General features: G+C 35.4%; 2 long non-coding RNA genes across 2 annotated transcripts in view; one reads left to right on the plus strand and one right to left on the minus strand.

Annotated features, from left to right (window-relative positions):
- Positions 1 to 17,331, minus strand: part of LOC138150914 (uncharacterized) — a 68,315-nt gene that overhangs the window by 23,193 nt on the left and 27,791 nt on the right. The window lies entirely within an intron of this gene.
- LOC138150915 (uncharacterized) overlaps positions 16,745 to 17,331 on the plus strand; it is a 102,390-nt gene continuing 101,803 nt past the window's right edge. Inside the window, exon 1 of the long non-coding RNA XR_011165681.1 lies at positions 16,745 to 17,130. This is a non-coding gene — a long non-coding RNA (uncharacterized lncRNA). The remainder of the gene's footprint in view (positions 17,131 to 17,331) is intronic.

Here is a 17,331-nt window from a genome sequence, read left to right on the forward strand (position 1 = left end):
GAGACAGAGAGACAGAGAGAGACAGAGAGACAGAGACAGAGAGAGACAGACAGACAGAGAGAGAGAGAGAGAGAGAGAGAGAGAGAGAGAGAGAGAGAGAGATGTGGGGGGGGGGGTAGCAGGCTGAAGAGAAGATGGAGCAATAAAAATTGTGAATGTGAATAGGATAAACTCACCCATAAAATGGAATCAGAATGGATTAAAAACTAGAATCCTACAATAAGTTGTTTACACACTTGAAGCAAAGACACACAAAGAACAAAAGTAAGAGGCTGGAGAAGAAACTATTATGCTTAGTTGATATAAAAAAATTGACTATAGAAGTATGCCATTAGGGAACTTTAATTTTCCCTTCTCAGAGCTAGATAAATCTAATTTAAAAAAATATACAAGGAGTAAGTTAAGGAGGTGAGTAGAATTTTAGAAAAGTTAGATATTATAGCCCTCTAGAGAAAATTGAATGGGAATAGAAAGGAACATGTCTTTTTCTCAGTGGTATATGACACCTACAAAAAAATAGACCAAGTGGTTGGGCATAAAAATTTCACAACCAAATGGAGAAAAGGAGGGCAGAGCCCAGATGGCAGAGTAGAACCATAAACTTGGCATGAGCTCCCACTCTAATCACTTCCAATACATGTAAAAAATGACTCTAAACAAACTTTAGAGCTACAGAACCCACAAAGAAGTAGAGAAAAACAAATCTCCCACTGAAGGCAGCCTGGCAGGCCAACAGGAAAGGTCTAATGCACCAAGCTGGAAGCTGTGCACAGTTCCAAGTGAGACACATGGTTCCAGCCTCAGGGGTCCCTGACAAGTGGCCTGGCTGTAGCAGACTTCAGGAGAGTAAATCACCAGAAACGGTGGCAGTTTTCAGACTTCTCAACCTATAAACCAAAGACAAAGTAAAAGGTCAGTGTGGAACTCTGTTGGAATGGGAGGGGGAGGGGGGATGGAAGAGTGAATTCTGGCTCCTGCCCCTAGGGCAAGAAGTGGCAGGGGTGCAGTGGCTGTGCAGCCACTACCATGTGGCTGCTCCCAGAGCTGCTGGCCTGCAGATCACAGAGGGACCACTTGACCATTCAGAGGGTAATTGTTCTTGTTTTGACCTGCTTGGATCTGGATCACAGTCTTGAGTGGTGGTCCTGGGGTATGTAGCCAGTGTGCCAGAGCTTCTGGGAGCTATAGAGATCTACCCTCATAATAGCTACAGCAGCTGTGAAAACCCCAGCAATTTGGGACAAAGCTCTCTTCATTCTAGTAGCAGAGTTCTACCATGGCAACAAGCTCAAAAGTCAAATAATTGGCTGGCAATGTGAGCAAGCAAAGGAAGCACAAACAGACCATAGAATCCTTTTTGGGGGAAAAAAGGATCAAGGCATGGAGTGGGAGGAAGAGTAAAGTCAGAACTCCTGCATCAAAGGCCCCTAAGAAAAATATGAATTAGTTACAGGCCATGGAAGAGCTCAAGAAGGATTTTGAAAATCAAGTAAGAAAAGTGGAGGAAAAATTGGGAAGGGGAATGAAAATGATGTAAGAAAATCATGAAAAGTGAGTCAATAGCCTACTAAAGGAAACCCAAAAATACACTGAAGAAAATAACACCTTAAAAATAGACTAACTCAAATGGCAAAAGAGACCCAAAAACCCAGTGAGGAGAAGAATGCCTTAAAAAGCCAAATTTGCCATATGGAAAAGGAATTTCAAAAAATCACTATAGAGAAAAACTCCTTCAAAATTAGATTGGAGAAATTTGAAGCTGATGGCTTTATGAGAAATCAAAATACTATTAAAAAAATCCAAACAAATGAAAAAAAATGGAGGGCAATGTGAAATATCTCATTGGAAAAACCACTGACCTGGAAAATAGATCCAGGAGAGATAATTTTAAAAATTATTGGACTACCTGAAAGCCATGATGAAAAAAAAGAGCCTAGACACCTTCTTTCAAGAGATTATCAAGCAAAATTGCCCTAGTATTCTAGAATGAAAGGGCAAAATAGAAATTGAAAGAATTTCACAGATCACCTCTTGAAAAAGATCCCGAAAAGATAACTCTAAGAAATATTATTGTCAAATTCCAGAGTTCCCAGGTCAAGGAGCAAATACTGCAAGCAGTCAGAAAGAAACAATTTGAGTATTGTGGAAACACAATCAGGATAACACAAGACCTAGCAGCTTCTACATTAAGGGATAGAAGTGCTTGGAATATGATATCCCAGAGGTCAAAGGAGCTAGGACTAAAATATGGTCATTCAATAAAGTAGAGGAATTTCAAGCATTCTTGATGAAAAAACCTGAGCTGAACAGAAACCTTTCCAATTAGATCAGGAGTGTGGCAGGGATTCCTGTTATGACCACTATTTTCCAATATTGTGCTAAAAATATTAGCTACAGCAGTAAGAGAAAAGAAATTTAAGGAATTAGAATAGGAGTTTAAAAACAAAATCATCACTCTTTGAATATGATATGATGGTATACTTGGAGAATCTGAGAAAATAAATTACAAAACTAGTTGAAATAAACAACTTTAGCAAAGTTGCAGCATATAAAATAAATCTACATAAATCATGAGCATTTCTATATATTACCAAGAAAGTCTAGCAGCAAGAGATAGAAATTCCACTTAAAATAACTGTAGACAAAATAAAATAGCTCTAAATAATAATAATAAATAAAATAGAATCTACCTGCCAAGACAAACCCAGGAACTATATGAATACAATTATAAAATACTTCACACAAATAAAGTCAATTCTAAACAACTGGAAAAATACCAATTACTCGTATGTATGCCAAGTCAGTATAATAAAAATGACAGGTCTACCTAAATTCAATGCCATACCAATAAAACTACCAAAAATAATTTTATAGAGCTAGAAAAAATAACAAAATTCATCTCAAAGAACAAAAGGTTAAGAAAATTATAGGGAATCAATGGAAAAAAATTGAAGGATTCTTGTTTAACTGTAGCAGATCTCAAACTATTACAAAGTGGTAATCACCAAAACAATCTGATACTAGCTAAGAAATAAAGTGGTGGATTAGTGAAATAGATTAGGTATACAATACACAGTAATAAATGACCATAGTAATGTAGTATTTGATCAGAAGTCCAAGCTTTGGTGACAAAAACTCAGTATTTTACAAGACCTGGGAAAACTGGGAAGCAGTTTGGCAGAAACTAGGTATAAACTAATGTGTATTATAAACACCATATACTAAGAGAAAATAAAAATGGGTACATAATTTAGACATAAATGGTGATACCATAAGCAAATTAGGGGAGCATGAAATAGTTCACCTGTCAGATCTATGGAGAAGAGAAGAATTTAACCAAAAAAGGGACAGAGAGCATTACAAGTTATAAAATGAATAATTTTTATTACATTGAATTAATAAGCTTTTATACAAGCAAATGATTTCAGTCAAGATTAGAAGGAAAGCAGGAAACTGGGGGAAAATGTTTACAGCAAGTTATTCTTCATTTCTCAAAATGAGTCAAATTTATAATAATATGAGTCACTGCCCAAATGAAAAATGGTGAAAAGATACGAACAGGCAGTTTTTATTTGAAGAAGTTAAAACTGTCTATAGTCACATGAAAAAATGCTCTCAATTATTATTGATTAGACAAATGAGCATTATAACAACTCTGAGGTACCACCTCACACCTATCAGATTGACTAATAGGATAGAAAAGGATAATGACAAATGTTGAAGGGATTTGGGAATATTGGGACACTAATACTTTCTTGGTGGAGTTGTAATCTGATTCAACAATTCAGGAGAGCAATTTCTAACTATACTGAAAAAGCTATCACACGGTGTATATGCCCTTTGGCCCAGCAATACTAATACCAGGTCTGTGTCCCAAAGAAGTTAAAAAAAAAGAGCAAAAGGACCTATATGTACAAAAAATATTTGTAGCAGCTATTTTTGAGATGTCAAAGAATTAGAAATTGAGGGGATGTCCATCAGTTAGGGAATAGATGAACAAATTGTGGCATATGATTGTCATGGAATACTACTGTGCTATAAGAAATAACAAGCAGGATCCCTTCAGAAAAACCTGGAAAGACTTACATGAACTGTTGCAAAGTGGAGTCCACAGAACCAGGAGAACTTTGTATACAGTCATAGCAATATTGTATGATGATAAATTGTGAATGATTTAGTTGTTCTTAGCAATACAATAATCTAAGACAATTCTGAAGAACTCATGATGAAAAATGCTATCCACCTCCAGAGAAAAAAACTGATGGAGGCTGAATGCAAATTAAGGCATACTTTTTCCCCTTTATTTCCTTTTATTTGGGAGGAGGCAGGGTCTGTGTTTTCTTTCACAACATGACTAATATGGAAATAAATTTTGCATGACTGCACAGAAAAAACTTGTCAAATTGCTTACCCTTCTCAATGAAGGGAGAGAGTAGGAAGGGAGGAAGATAATTTGGAACTCAAAATTAAAAAAAAATGAAAGAAAATTTTATATATAATTGGAAAAAATAAAATATTAACAACAACAACAGAATGTCCCTCTTGGATCTAAACCTGTGATCTCCTGATCCTAGATGGCTACTGAGATGCCTTCCAACTCTGAAGTCTCCTTATTCTGAAATATTTTTTAATTTCATATATATGCAACAGGTATTTATTTATTAACTGCTTTCTATAAGGAGATGGGATAGCTAGGTGGATGGAGCACCTGACTTGGAGTCAGAAAGATTTGAGTTAAATTCAACCTCAAACACTAGCTGTGTCATCCTAGGCAAGTCACTTAACTCTATTTGCCTCAGTTTCCTCTTCGGTAAAATAAACTGGAGAAGAAAATAGCAAATTACTCCATTATCTTTGCCAAGAAAATCCAAAATGGGGTCACAAAGAGTTGGACGTGACTGAACAACAATATGAAGATGACCATTCTAGGTTGGGAGTGCCAGTGATAAATGGTATTTAAAAAAATATCCCTGGTCTTAAGGAATTTACAGTAAAATAGTTTATATCATTTCATATTCCAGCTGGTTTTAGGGAGAAGCGTAGGTCAGAGTAAAATTCTCTGAAGAGGTTATTTTGAGAAATTGTGTAGTTTGGTGTGCATGCCCAAACACCTTTCAGTTCCAAAGTCCAACACTATGAAGCTACAATAGTCTCCAAATTGGATTTTTCTAGGAATGTATTGAAGTAATAGTTTTCCCACAAAATAGGGGAAGATATCTAACCTTACTTACCTTGTCTCTTGGAGTAGACAATATAATCACCCAAACTTGATAGATCATAAAAAACAATAAAAAGAAGAAATGAAAAGTGCCAATACCATTTTTAAAACATTCTCAAAATTGCCAATAATTACAGAAGTGCAAATTAAACAACTCTGATGTATCACTGGAAGTCAATGTGGTTTAGCAGAAAGAAGGGTGGACTTAAAATCAGTGGACCCAGGTTCACTTCTTGGTTCTGTTGCTTAATATCAATATTGCCTTGGGCAAATTACCTAATCTTTATAGGCCATTAGGTTCTTTATTTGTAAAATTATTTGGCTGGCCTATATCACTTCTCAGGCCCCTTTCAACTGTAAATCTATGATCCTATAACCTCACATATATGAAACTGGCAAAGTTGGTAACAGATGGAGAAATTTGATGTTGGCAGGAGTTTAGCTATAAAATGGTCCAACCGTTTTGGAAAACAATTTGGAATTGTTTAAAAATCATTACAAAATCTTTATAACCTTTGATTTCTATTACTAGGAAGTTATCAACAGCAAGAAGAGACCCAAGTGTATGATAATATTTGTTACAACTCTATTTTTAAAGGCAAAATTGTTAGAAGGAAAAACTATGTCTAGTGATTAGGAAATAGCATAAAAAGGCTATTATTATTAGAATATCATTGCATCCTAAGGAATGAAAAATGTAAGGAATCCTAAGAAATATGGAAAAAGCTATATGAATGTGAAATAAAGTCAACAAAGCAGAATCTAACAAGCAAAAACAACAACAACAAATAAACTCCCCCCAAACCAAACAAAACAAAAACTATACCTCTATTAATGAAGTACCATTTTAAGGGATGCTAAAATTTAGATTAAAAAAAAAATTAAACAAAATTGACACTAATAAAGCTCACCTACTAGATAAAGTTTTATAGTTATATCTTAACTAACAGAAAGGAGTATTCTAACCCTATGGGAAAATGTGTATTCATGATTCCTACTTTTAGCAAAGTTTGATGACCACATAGAGTAATTGGTCCTTGAACATATAGATGTATCCTTTGAGACAATATGGACAATGTAGGTTCTCTCAGAAAAATTAAGGCAACTTGAGCTAACTAATTATAGGAAATTAGAAGCTGCTTTCCAAATTTTGTGTGATAGGAACATTTGAAGACAGAGGCATAGCAGTTGCTATTAATATGTCTTACGCTCGACATAACTTTGATTTATCACATCAGTTAATGAGGTCACCAAGTAAGTCAGGAAAAATGATGACTGATTGAGCTAACTTGGACTTATGATCTGCATTACTTGATAAGCATCAACATTCTGTAAAATAATCAGGGAGCTTGTTAATGACATCTTGGCAAGAGAGTATGAAAATTCCTAGTTTATGCCATCCTTTAATGGTTTAGGCTTTAATTCATCAAATTACTAGCTAATATTTAACTCTCTCCCTTAATAATTATCAATAACATTAGTCATTGAATAATGGTAAATGATTTAGCTAAGAATCTGAAGGTCTGGTTTCTTGTGCTGGTTCTGTCACTAACTAGTGCTGTGACTTTGGGCAAAACATTGATTCCAAGTGGCCTGGCCTTGATGATCTCTAACTTTTCAGTTCTAAAATTCTGTGATTTTTCTTATTCTTGGAGTAAGAATAACTATTGCCTAACAATAATATGGTGATTATTTTTAAAGGATCACACATTTCTTTGCCCTCAAAATACTTTATTCTACTTGGGTCAGGTACTCTATCCATCTCTCAAAAATGAGGTAGAGAATTAAGGAAATTGTTCAATTATTTTAGGGGCCAAATTACTGGAATGTGAAATATTCCAGTGTTAATGATGGTTAAAAAAAATCTCAATGTTTATTGGTCGTGGGGGATTTTCTAGTTATAAGCAACTCCATGTAATGTTATATTTACCCCCCCTTTAATTTTTTGTTGATTTTTTTTACCTCTTGTTTTCAAATATACCCCTTCTTTCTTCTCTACTCAGAATGCCTTCCCCAGTAAAAACAAAAATAAAAAAGAGGAAAGAAATAATTAAACAAATTTAACCAAAGCAATTATTTATAATAGATATATACAATGTTCCATATTGATAGTGTCTCACCTCTGAAAATAAGAGAGGCTGTTACATTTTTTCACTTCATTTTCAGGGTCAGTCTTAGTCACAACAATCACACAGAAGAAAATTATTTACATTCCATTTTACATTATTGGCACTATGTATATTGTTTTCCTAGTTCTGTTTACTTCTACTTAGATCAGTTTCTTCATTATTTTTATAACATAGTAATATTACAATACCTTCATGTACCACAGTTTTTTAGCCATTCATCACTCAATGGACATTTATTTGTTTCCAGTTTTCTTTGCTACTATAAGAAGTAAGATTATGATTATTTTGGTATATTTGATTCCTTCTTGACATACATAGGAATGGAATCTCTGGAACAAAGGGCACCAACATTTTATTCATTTTCTTAGCATAATTCCAAATTACCTTCCAGAATTCTTGGACCAGCACTTTGCCTTGTTCTCTCATATCTATAAAGTCTAAAAGAATGGTTAATACACATCAGTTACTGAAAATGGATCACTGTGTTTTAGAATTAGAAGGAAACTCACAGGTCATCCAGTTCAACTACCTCATTTTACAGATTAGGAAAATAATTCATTAAGATGTGAATTGACTGTTTCAAGGTCATACAGTTAACAAGTAGCCCACGTTCACCCACTTAACAAGGTCACACATGATTTGGGTGTAGGTCTTCAGAGCATCCATCCAGTGATCTTCCCACTATGTTATATTGCTTTTTGAATAAGTAATAAAGAAAAATTTGACAGTGCAAGAAAAAAAAGGAAAATAATGCAATGGCTATTTCCTCCTCTAATGAAGACCTTATAATATCTATAATTTAAAATTTTACTTTTAGTCATTATTATTTAGTAATTATTCAATAGCAACTGGCTATATTGACAAGATTCAGTTATTATCTTTCAACTAAGAGAGAAGTCACAGGTTGTCTACCAGTCATACTTAATTTGATCATTTGAAGGTTAAATTCATTATTTTACCAATGGCACAGGAAAGGAACTCACTCTCATAATCACAAAATCAGAATCACAGTATGTTAGAGTTGGAAAGGATCTCAGTGACCATTTAAGCCATCAGTTATCTGAGAAGGAGGCAGTGAGGTGGCTCAGTGAGAGAGAATACTGAGCCTAGAGTCAGGAAGACCTGAGTTCAAATCTGGCTTTAGACACTTAAATAAAATCCACACTACAACCTATTTGACAAATGTCACATAGTCTTTGCTAAAAGTCCTCCAATGAAAAAGAACCCACTACCTTTAAAGGCAGTTCAGAACACTTTCAGATAGCTCTCTTCTTAGGAATTTGATTGTTTAGTTTGTTTTTGTTTTGTGATATCTTGCCTAAATCTGCTGTCAGCTAAATAATTAACATTATATTAGCCTTAATGGCTGAATCAATTTGAACAAAATTTCTACATTCTCTTTTCCAGCTCTCATACTTCAGGCTTATAATTCATGATGTGATCAACCACTCAGAAAGTGACCTGCAAATGATCAGTGTAAAATATCACTTAGATACATTCTCATTCACTTCAGGTTAGAACTCAGAGACATTTTGAGGTCTATTCCAACAATCCCTGTGGTGCCTTTATAGATTTTATTATAAGGAACATTTCTGAAAGTTACAACTTTCAGCTCTTTCACTTGACTGTCAAGGTTGAAAGTACAATTGGATGGAGTCTTTAGCAGGGAGTTGTGTCTTATATAAAAATGCATATGAAAGACTAAGAATCTATGCTCTAGGGACAATGAACTGAAACGATTCTGGGTTGGCATGAAAATTCAAGGTTGGTTCCAAAGTTGATAAATTGCATTTGTCCATCCCCATTTTTAGTGAGGAATAGATGTTTAAAGTTTTAACATTTAAGTTTTTCAATTGCTTAAAAAAAATTCTCAGTGAATCTGATTGTGAAAGGTCTTTGAATTAACAGGCAGGAGGAATGCATTGCCATTGAATTAAGTAATTTGAGATTTTACCAATCAAATCAATTAGTCAATCATCAAGAATTTTCCCTGTGTCAATTGTGTGTGTGTGTGTGTGTGCGCACATGGGCACGTGGGTGTGTGTGTACTCTGGGTATATATGATATACTCCAAAGGAATGTATCAGTCCTACCCTCAAGGAGCAGATATTCTTGTTGGGGAAATAAGATATTGAAGGAGAATTGTATAGCTTTGTGTTATAAGTTGCTTGCTGTTTGTCCTTCATTCTTAAAGGGGACCATGACATCAGGGAAGTGATGCCATGATATGCAAGTGAATTGGATTTAAGTGAAGGAGGGCTGTGCAAAGTCACCAAAATCACTTTCTCCTCTGGAGCCAACTGGGTCCAGTGGTCAGATATGGATCAGAACAACTGGAGCTGGCCCAGGATGCTGTGTTATAGGAGTTCATAGAGCTAGTGTATAAGTTAGTAACAGACAATGCAGAAGTCTGTACTTGAATCAGACCGTGAGGGCCTTCTAGGCTTTTTTCTTGGTGTTTTGTTCATCTAAACATGTTTTAGAGCACAGCAAATTTTAAATTGACTAAGGAGTAACATTTCATCTCTCTGGCAACCTTGACTGTTTAGGAAATTACAGGAAATCATGTATTAAACAGAAAAGTTCTTTGAATAGCAAAGAGACCCTATATGGTTCTTTCATGTTCCTATAGGAGAGTCTTCTCTAAACCTTTTTTTAACCTCTAACTAAAATTTTATATGTTTCTCAGTTATGAATGTGAGTCATAAACAATATTCTAAGAAGGGATCCAAAGTCCAGACTTCCAAACAAATCCACAAAACAAAAAAGGTTAAGAACCCCTGGTACATGGAATGATAGTACCATGCCTGACACATAATAGGTCCTTAATAAATGTTTTCTGACCGACTGATTGCTACTGGCAAGCATACTATAAGCAAGAAAGAATAGTTGAAAGCAGGAGAAAAAAGTGAAAAAATATATATGCATATACATACACACGTATACATATATACACATATGTGTACACACACATAAATATATGTGATATATATGTATATATATACATATATATAATTCAAGCCTCCATGTTCTTGCGTGTCATGGAGGCTTGAAGTCTTTTAGTGTAGGGGTAGGCCATCATCCTTGATTCTGTCTAGTTTTCTCTTGGTTTCTAGTCAAAGCTTCCTCAGTAGTTAACTCATTGTTTGAGCTAGGCAAGTCTGTGTCTTAATAAGCTCCAGTATTAAAACACAGTATATTCAGTGTTGTTCAAAATCATAATCAAATGAGTAATCAATAAGAAGGTAAACTGTTTTTAGTATATTCTATTAGAGAAGGCAGGGTAGCATATAATGTATTTTTAGAAAGGTTTTCATTAGGAGAGGTTAGAATTTTATAAAGTGTTCATGCTTAGGGGAATAACTGACAGTTCTCTGGAAAACTGTGCTATATAGAATTGTTCACTTCCCAGGGATAACTGATAGATGAAGACTTAATGTATATAAATGTGATAATTCTGTATTTTTATAATTATATTCACCTTTACTAAAATAAGTTATTCAAAATATATTATTTTCTTAGCTTCAAAGACTTCGTGTATTGGCTAAAGTTATATGAATGTCTGGATATTAAGTATGTTTTTGTTTGAATTGGAACATTATTGCAATGTTGTTACATTTTTTGGTCATAGTGGGATAAGATTTTTAAGTATAGAGTTTATATGCTTTCCTAACAATTCCTTTCACTTGGGTAAGGTCATTTAACTTTCTATAATTCTTATATGCCTGTTATTTTGACTTCACAAGATCCTGGGGAAATAGGTAGGTTAAGTATTCTAATTTTCTCTTGAGAGAGAATTCTACAAGAAGCAACATATGAAGGCAGAGACTTGCCTAAGGTCATACAGTCAGTATATTTCTGACAGAGAATGGATAGAACCCAAACTTTCTGATCCCTAATGCAGGACTGATTTGATTAGCCTATGGTCCACCTTCCTTTCTATAATAGAGGTCTATTCCTTCTTTAGTGCCTTTGATGATATATTTAAGTGCTTTGTAAAACCAACAAACAAAAATAACAGTGAATTAGGTATGAAAAATGCTAACTTAAACACCTAAAATAAATGGGAAGAACATAGTGAAACTCAGCCATATCTGTTGTACTGGTAAATTTATTGGATTTGTACCTGTACCTTTCCTAGAATGTTGTGATCAGACAGCCAGACAATAAATCATTTATCAGATCATGCTTTTGAGAGGGTCCAGTTTAGCATTACTGAATTATTAGAACTTCTGGCAAGACTTGTTCACGTATTAGTGTTTTTCCTTTCTTAAAATACTTTGTGTTCTATTTGATGACTTATCTGAGTATATGTTCTATTCCTCCCATATAATGTTCCTTGCAAGTAGAGAATATTTCGTATTTTTTTCATGTCTATCTTTAGCACTTAGCATTTAGATCCATCTAAAAATGTAACAGCAATCTAGATTGGTTGGAAGAGGTACTGGGAGTCCTCTCATTGGATGGCCACATAGTGGATATATGTCAATGGACATTATTTGTCAGGTGTGGCTTGGTCCCTTTCAACTCTGAAGCCAGAGAATGTATTGATATTTACTGAATAATACTTTTAAAAGGATCCAGTTTGGTATCACTTATAACCTTCTATGTAGGGCTGGAGGGCAGAACACAAATATCCTATAAAGCTTTCCTATATAGAGTGTTGCATCTGGAATCTCCAGCTAACTCTCTACTTTCCTTCTATAGTTCTGCTTGGTTTGAACTCTAAGGAACATGATGCTCCTGCACTAGGGTAGTCCCTGCTGGTCGCCTTCCCTACCTTTCCAGTTTCCCTTTGTGTGTTGTCTTCTCTAATTAGATTGTGAGCTCCTTGAGGTCAAGGGCATTCTTTTTCTTAGTTGTATCTTTAGCCTAGCCTAGAGCTTAGCACATAGTAAGAGCTTAAGAAATGTTTATTGAATTATCAAATGCAGTATTTTACATATATATACACACATATATACATACACACATTTATATACATATATATGCATGTGTGTGTTGTTTCTTGAATGAAAATACACAAGGAAATCTCTTTAAGTGAAAGAGCAGTGAGATATTTTAATCAATGTTGCTTTAAAAAGATGATGTCCCTTGTTTTATCTATAGAACAATGGAGTGGTAGAATGTTGTATTTCTTGATTGTGTATTATTACTCAAAGTCCTGTTTATTTTAACTATTGTGCTTCTTTATCTATGAATGTGTTTCCAAAATCCAATTTCAGAACTGAATACTTGGCTAGGTTTTTGTTTTACTCTCTGAGGAATTCCATATACACTTAAGTAAAATAATGGCAAATACCAAGTTACCATATTCCAACGCTTTATGTTTGCTTCCTTGGTTCCATATCTAGCCTATTTCTGGGTCAGAGTACTATGCCACATCTCTAATTGACAACACCTGCCTGGTATAAATATCACTTTTGATCGCTAATTAATGATATTTCTACTGATTGTTATATGGAAATCCCAAGAAATGACATCTTCACTATTCCTGATCTCCTTTGTAAGCTGACAGAACTGAACACTGTACCATGAATGTTGTCTGATCTGGACAGAATTTACTGTGACTGTGACTCTCAGAGGACTCTAATGTCTAATTTTCATTTTGAGGTTATTGTTACCATACCATTTGCTAATTGATATTAAACTTCTAGTTCACTAAGACAACAGATCTTTTTCTCAGACAAACTGTTGGCTAAATGTGTTTCTCCCATTTTGTACTTCTGGAGCAATTTTTTTAAACAAATGTAAGAATTTAATATTTTCCTCATTAGATTTCTTAGATCTTATTAAATTAACTCAGTTCTCTAACTTGTCCATTTTTTTTAGATCCTAATTTTCTTCTAATATGTTATTTACCCTTACTAGCTTTGTGTCATCTTCCAAATAGAAAAGGCAAATAATGTTACTGTCAAATAACTTTCCCATCTTTGCCCTGGATAAAAGCAGGGGAATTCCTTTTCATTTCTCTGCTATATCTAGCATGGTCTCCAATGACTGACGTCACTGACACAGACTCAATTCATTCACTACAACTTAGTGATCCCATAATTTGGGCCTTTCTTGGTAGTCTAGTCAATATTTCCTCAGATATTAAATCCTAAAGAAAGAAGGGACATTTGAGATTCTTTCCACCCCCAACTTTGCTCTAGAGTTCTAGTTCTCTATTTCCAGCTGTCTTACGTGTCACCTTGAATCCAATATGCCCCAAACGGAATGTATTCTCTTCCAAATACTTAGGTTTTTTTCCAAATTCCTCAATGGCACCATCATTTTTCTATTTCTTGCCCTCCTGTGAGTCACTCAGATGGTTCCCAGCTGCACTCATCTACGACTCCTCTCTATCTCACCTTCGCACCATTCACCCTGATGTTGAGAAGGCCAATTTGAAACATGCAATATCTCTTTCATTGTCTATTTTCTTTCTATTACCAAAGTGCCACCACCTTAGTTTTGTCCTTCATCTCTTCTTATCTAGAATATTGTACTAAATTCCCAAGTGTTGTTCTTGTCTCTATTTCCTTTGCTTTCCAATATATTTTATCACATGACTTCCTGAATAATTTTCCTGTTGTAAAGTTCTGTTCATATCACTTCTACTCAAAAATTTTCAATGGTTCCCTATGAGATAGAATAGAAGCTAAAAAATAAAATACAAGCTTCTCATTTTGGTATTTAAGACTTCTACTATCTCCATGCATTTGCTCACATCAAAACTCATTCTTAGAAAAGTTTCTATCCTTGTATTGGGTTGCATTTCTTTATTTTTATCTGGGGAACTTCTCCTTGAAGTATTCTTTGGAGTTTTCTTTGACTTCACTTTCATGTTAATCTGTCTCTTTCCAAATCAGACTCATCACACTATAATTTGATCACACTAATTTCTCTGATCTCAATAGATTATAAGGTACTTGACAGTAGTCAATGTATTCTCAGTGTTCAGCACAGTATCTTATGCATAATAGATGTTTGATAAATGTGTGTTGAATTATTATTAGTAACAGTCATGTTTTTTTTAGTAATGCAACACATTTATATAGTGTTTTATACTTTGGAAAGTGTTTACAAAAACAACAAACTATCTCAAAACCAGGTCTTCTGACTTCAGGTTTAGTTTTCTTTTTGCTCCAACTTGCTTCATGTGTTTTGATAGGATCTCATAAAAAGGGGTTGAGATTATAGATGCATAGCAGAGTTTCCCCAATCTGTACTGTTTTCTCATACTATGCTAGTTTCATTGTGAAGGAAAGAAATATCTTTTCTTAATTTAAGCCATGACTTTGTGAAGCCTTTATTCACAGATCACAAAAATCAGTAGCAAAAGTAATTAACAGAAAAACCTATGCAATAAAACTAGCTAGGTGCCACACTAAACAGAGTGCTAGACCTAGAGTCAGGAACATGTAAGCTCAAATCCAACTTCAGACTTTTACTAGCTATGATTCTGGGCAAGTCAGTTAATATCTTTCATCCTTAGTCTTCTCAACTATAAAATGAGGATAATAATAGCACCTACTTTCCAGAGTAGTTATGAGGAAAGATGAGATAATATTTGTAAAGTGCTTTTAAAAATCTAAAGAGCAAAATAAATATTATTACTATTATTATTTAACATTATTAATCCTTCATAAACTAATGGTAAAATAGTTATTTTTCATATTGTTTGCCCTTCATTTTTAAAAAGGACCAATGATATCACAGAGTGTTGTCTTAACTTGCGCGTATATTGGATTTAAATGAGTCAGAATTACACAAAGTCATGAGCCTCACTCTCTCTTCCAGAGTCAAAGTCCAGTGACAAGACAAAAATCAAGATGATTGATGATGGTCCAGGATGGACTGGATGACCTTGGCATTTTTGATGAATAAACTCTGCTCTCTAAATGCCTGCTTCAGCTTCCTTCACAGTCATTGGAACAAATTGTTCTCATCTGCCCATCCCTTTGGGGGGAGACTTCACATGCTGGGGGTAGACATTCCATGACCTCACCAATGGGTTTGAGGCCTGTCAGTTACCCTCAGCTTGCTTTAGCCTATCTACTGAGATGCTTTACCGGGATGTGGCCACTGTACATGTTATGGTTTCTTGGAACCACAGATAAGAGTTGTGTGCCAGGTAAACACCAGATGTAGAGGAGCAGTCTTGACAAGGGCCCAGCAAGTCCTTACAACAGAGGTGCTAGTCTTCCTCAAACACTTATATACTTCAGTAGGTCCCAAAGGAAAGTAATCACTCTGAAAAAGTTTATGTCAATGAGGAAAAAAAGACAGATCTGTAAGATTGGGGTAGGAGAAAGAAGGAAATGAAACTCCTAAGACACTGGAGAGAGGACTCCCCTGAGTTGCTGCCAGAACAACTTTCAGGGGATATCCTTGCCTGTTCCGCTGTCATTTCATTCAATTCCACTTTCCCCACTGTCAATCCCAAGCCAACTCAACCTCCCAGCTATCAGCTGACTGAAGTCCACTATCACCAACTCCCCCTACTTGTCAAATGCTTTATTTTTTTCTGTTGTTTGTCAAAGCTGTCTTTGGATCTTTCCTTCTGTCCTGAAAGCCCCTTTCTGCCATTAAAAAACAAGAACGGCAATTATCTATTACCTTTAAAATAATATATAAACGTCTCAATCTAGTAGGTAAAGAGAAAGGTCAGGGAATGGGAAAAAAAAAGACGTATACTCCTTATTATGTACAACTAAAACTGTATTAAGTGCTTTTTATAAAACTTATCTGACCCATACAACTATTGTGAGGTATGCGTTATTATCATCCTATTTTATAGTTGAGGAAACTGAAACAGAAGATAAATAGGTTGTTTAAGACTACTAGACATTCACTCCTACCAAAGTGGTCTTAAGACACACATTGTCCCTGTAGTACATCACACTGACTTGCATTCCCTTACTTTTTTTCAGTTCAGTTGTGACAGTTGTTTCTGATGCTTCGTGACCCCATTTGGAATGCTTTATCATTTCCTTCTCCAGCTCATGATATAAATGAGAATACTGAGGCCAACCGGATTAATTGATTTTTCAGGGTCACACAGTTAGTAAGTGTCTGAGGTCAGATGTGAACTTACGAAGATGAGTCTGCCTGACTCCAGGCCAGACACTCATCCATTGCACCACCTAGCTGTCCCAACTTGGGCCTAGGCTGGGGCTTTAGTGATGTTCCAGTTATTAGCATTTTTCTCCTTTTAGAAATTGCTTTAAATATATTTTGTGTTTGTTTATTTGTTGAGATGGCATAGCCCTCCAGCAGAATATGAGCTCCCTATGGACAGGAATTGTTTTCTTTTTGTATGGATTTAGGCATAATTCATGTTGAATAAATGCTTGTTGAGGGGAATGGGATTAAGTTGGACACCAAAGGCCTTTTGCTGCCCTCTTTCCATCATGAAGCCACCATGGTGGCTCATACTTCTTACCTCAGGTTTCTTTTCTGCTTTCCAAAGAAGCTTTCCCTTGTTTCTTTCTTTTCCCTGTTCCTGTCTCAGGTAAGAATTGCATTAGATTCAGACCTCCCAGTCTGAATGCCTGGGGGTGGGGTGGAGTGAGGAGAGGGTGCGCTATTTTTAATACTCTTTTAGAACTAGCTCTTTCAGAGACCACCCAAGTCAAGTGCCTGGGAGCTATTAATCAAATTCTTTGGTCTGTCTTTTTCACTTACCACATAGCTCTGTTTAGGATGTGATTAAAAGGGCTGCTCTGGCCCTGGCTGTGAGACTTCCTCTTTCGTCTACATAGAGTATCTCCAGCCCAGATTCCTTTGTGAGTTAGGGTGAGTGATTTTCTTTTATATCTTTGCTGCCTCAGGATCAGGAAGTGGGCCTACTCACTTTGCTTCAGTCACCTGATGCATTTATTACTCAGTCAGTCAGTCAATCAATCAATCAAAATAGCGTTCCAGGTATTGTGCTTAGTGTTGAGGACACAAAGAAAGGGAAGACAGGAGAGAGACAGAGACAGACAGAGAGAGAGA

Source organism: Petaurus breviceps, unplaced genomic scaffold, assembly GCF_028583685.1.
Source record: "Petaurus breviceps papuanus isolate PSGF00001 unplaced genomic scaffold, PetGlider_PUasm1.0 90895, whole genome shotgun sequence".
Classification (NCBI taxonomy): domain Eukaryota; kingdom Metazoa; phylum Chordata; class Mammalia; order Diprotodontia; family Petauridae; genus Petaurus; species Petaurus breviceps.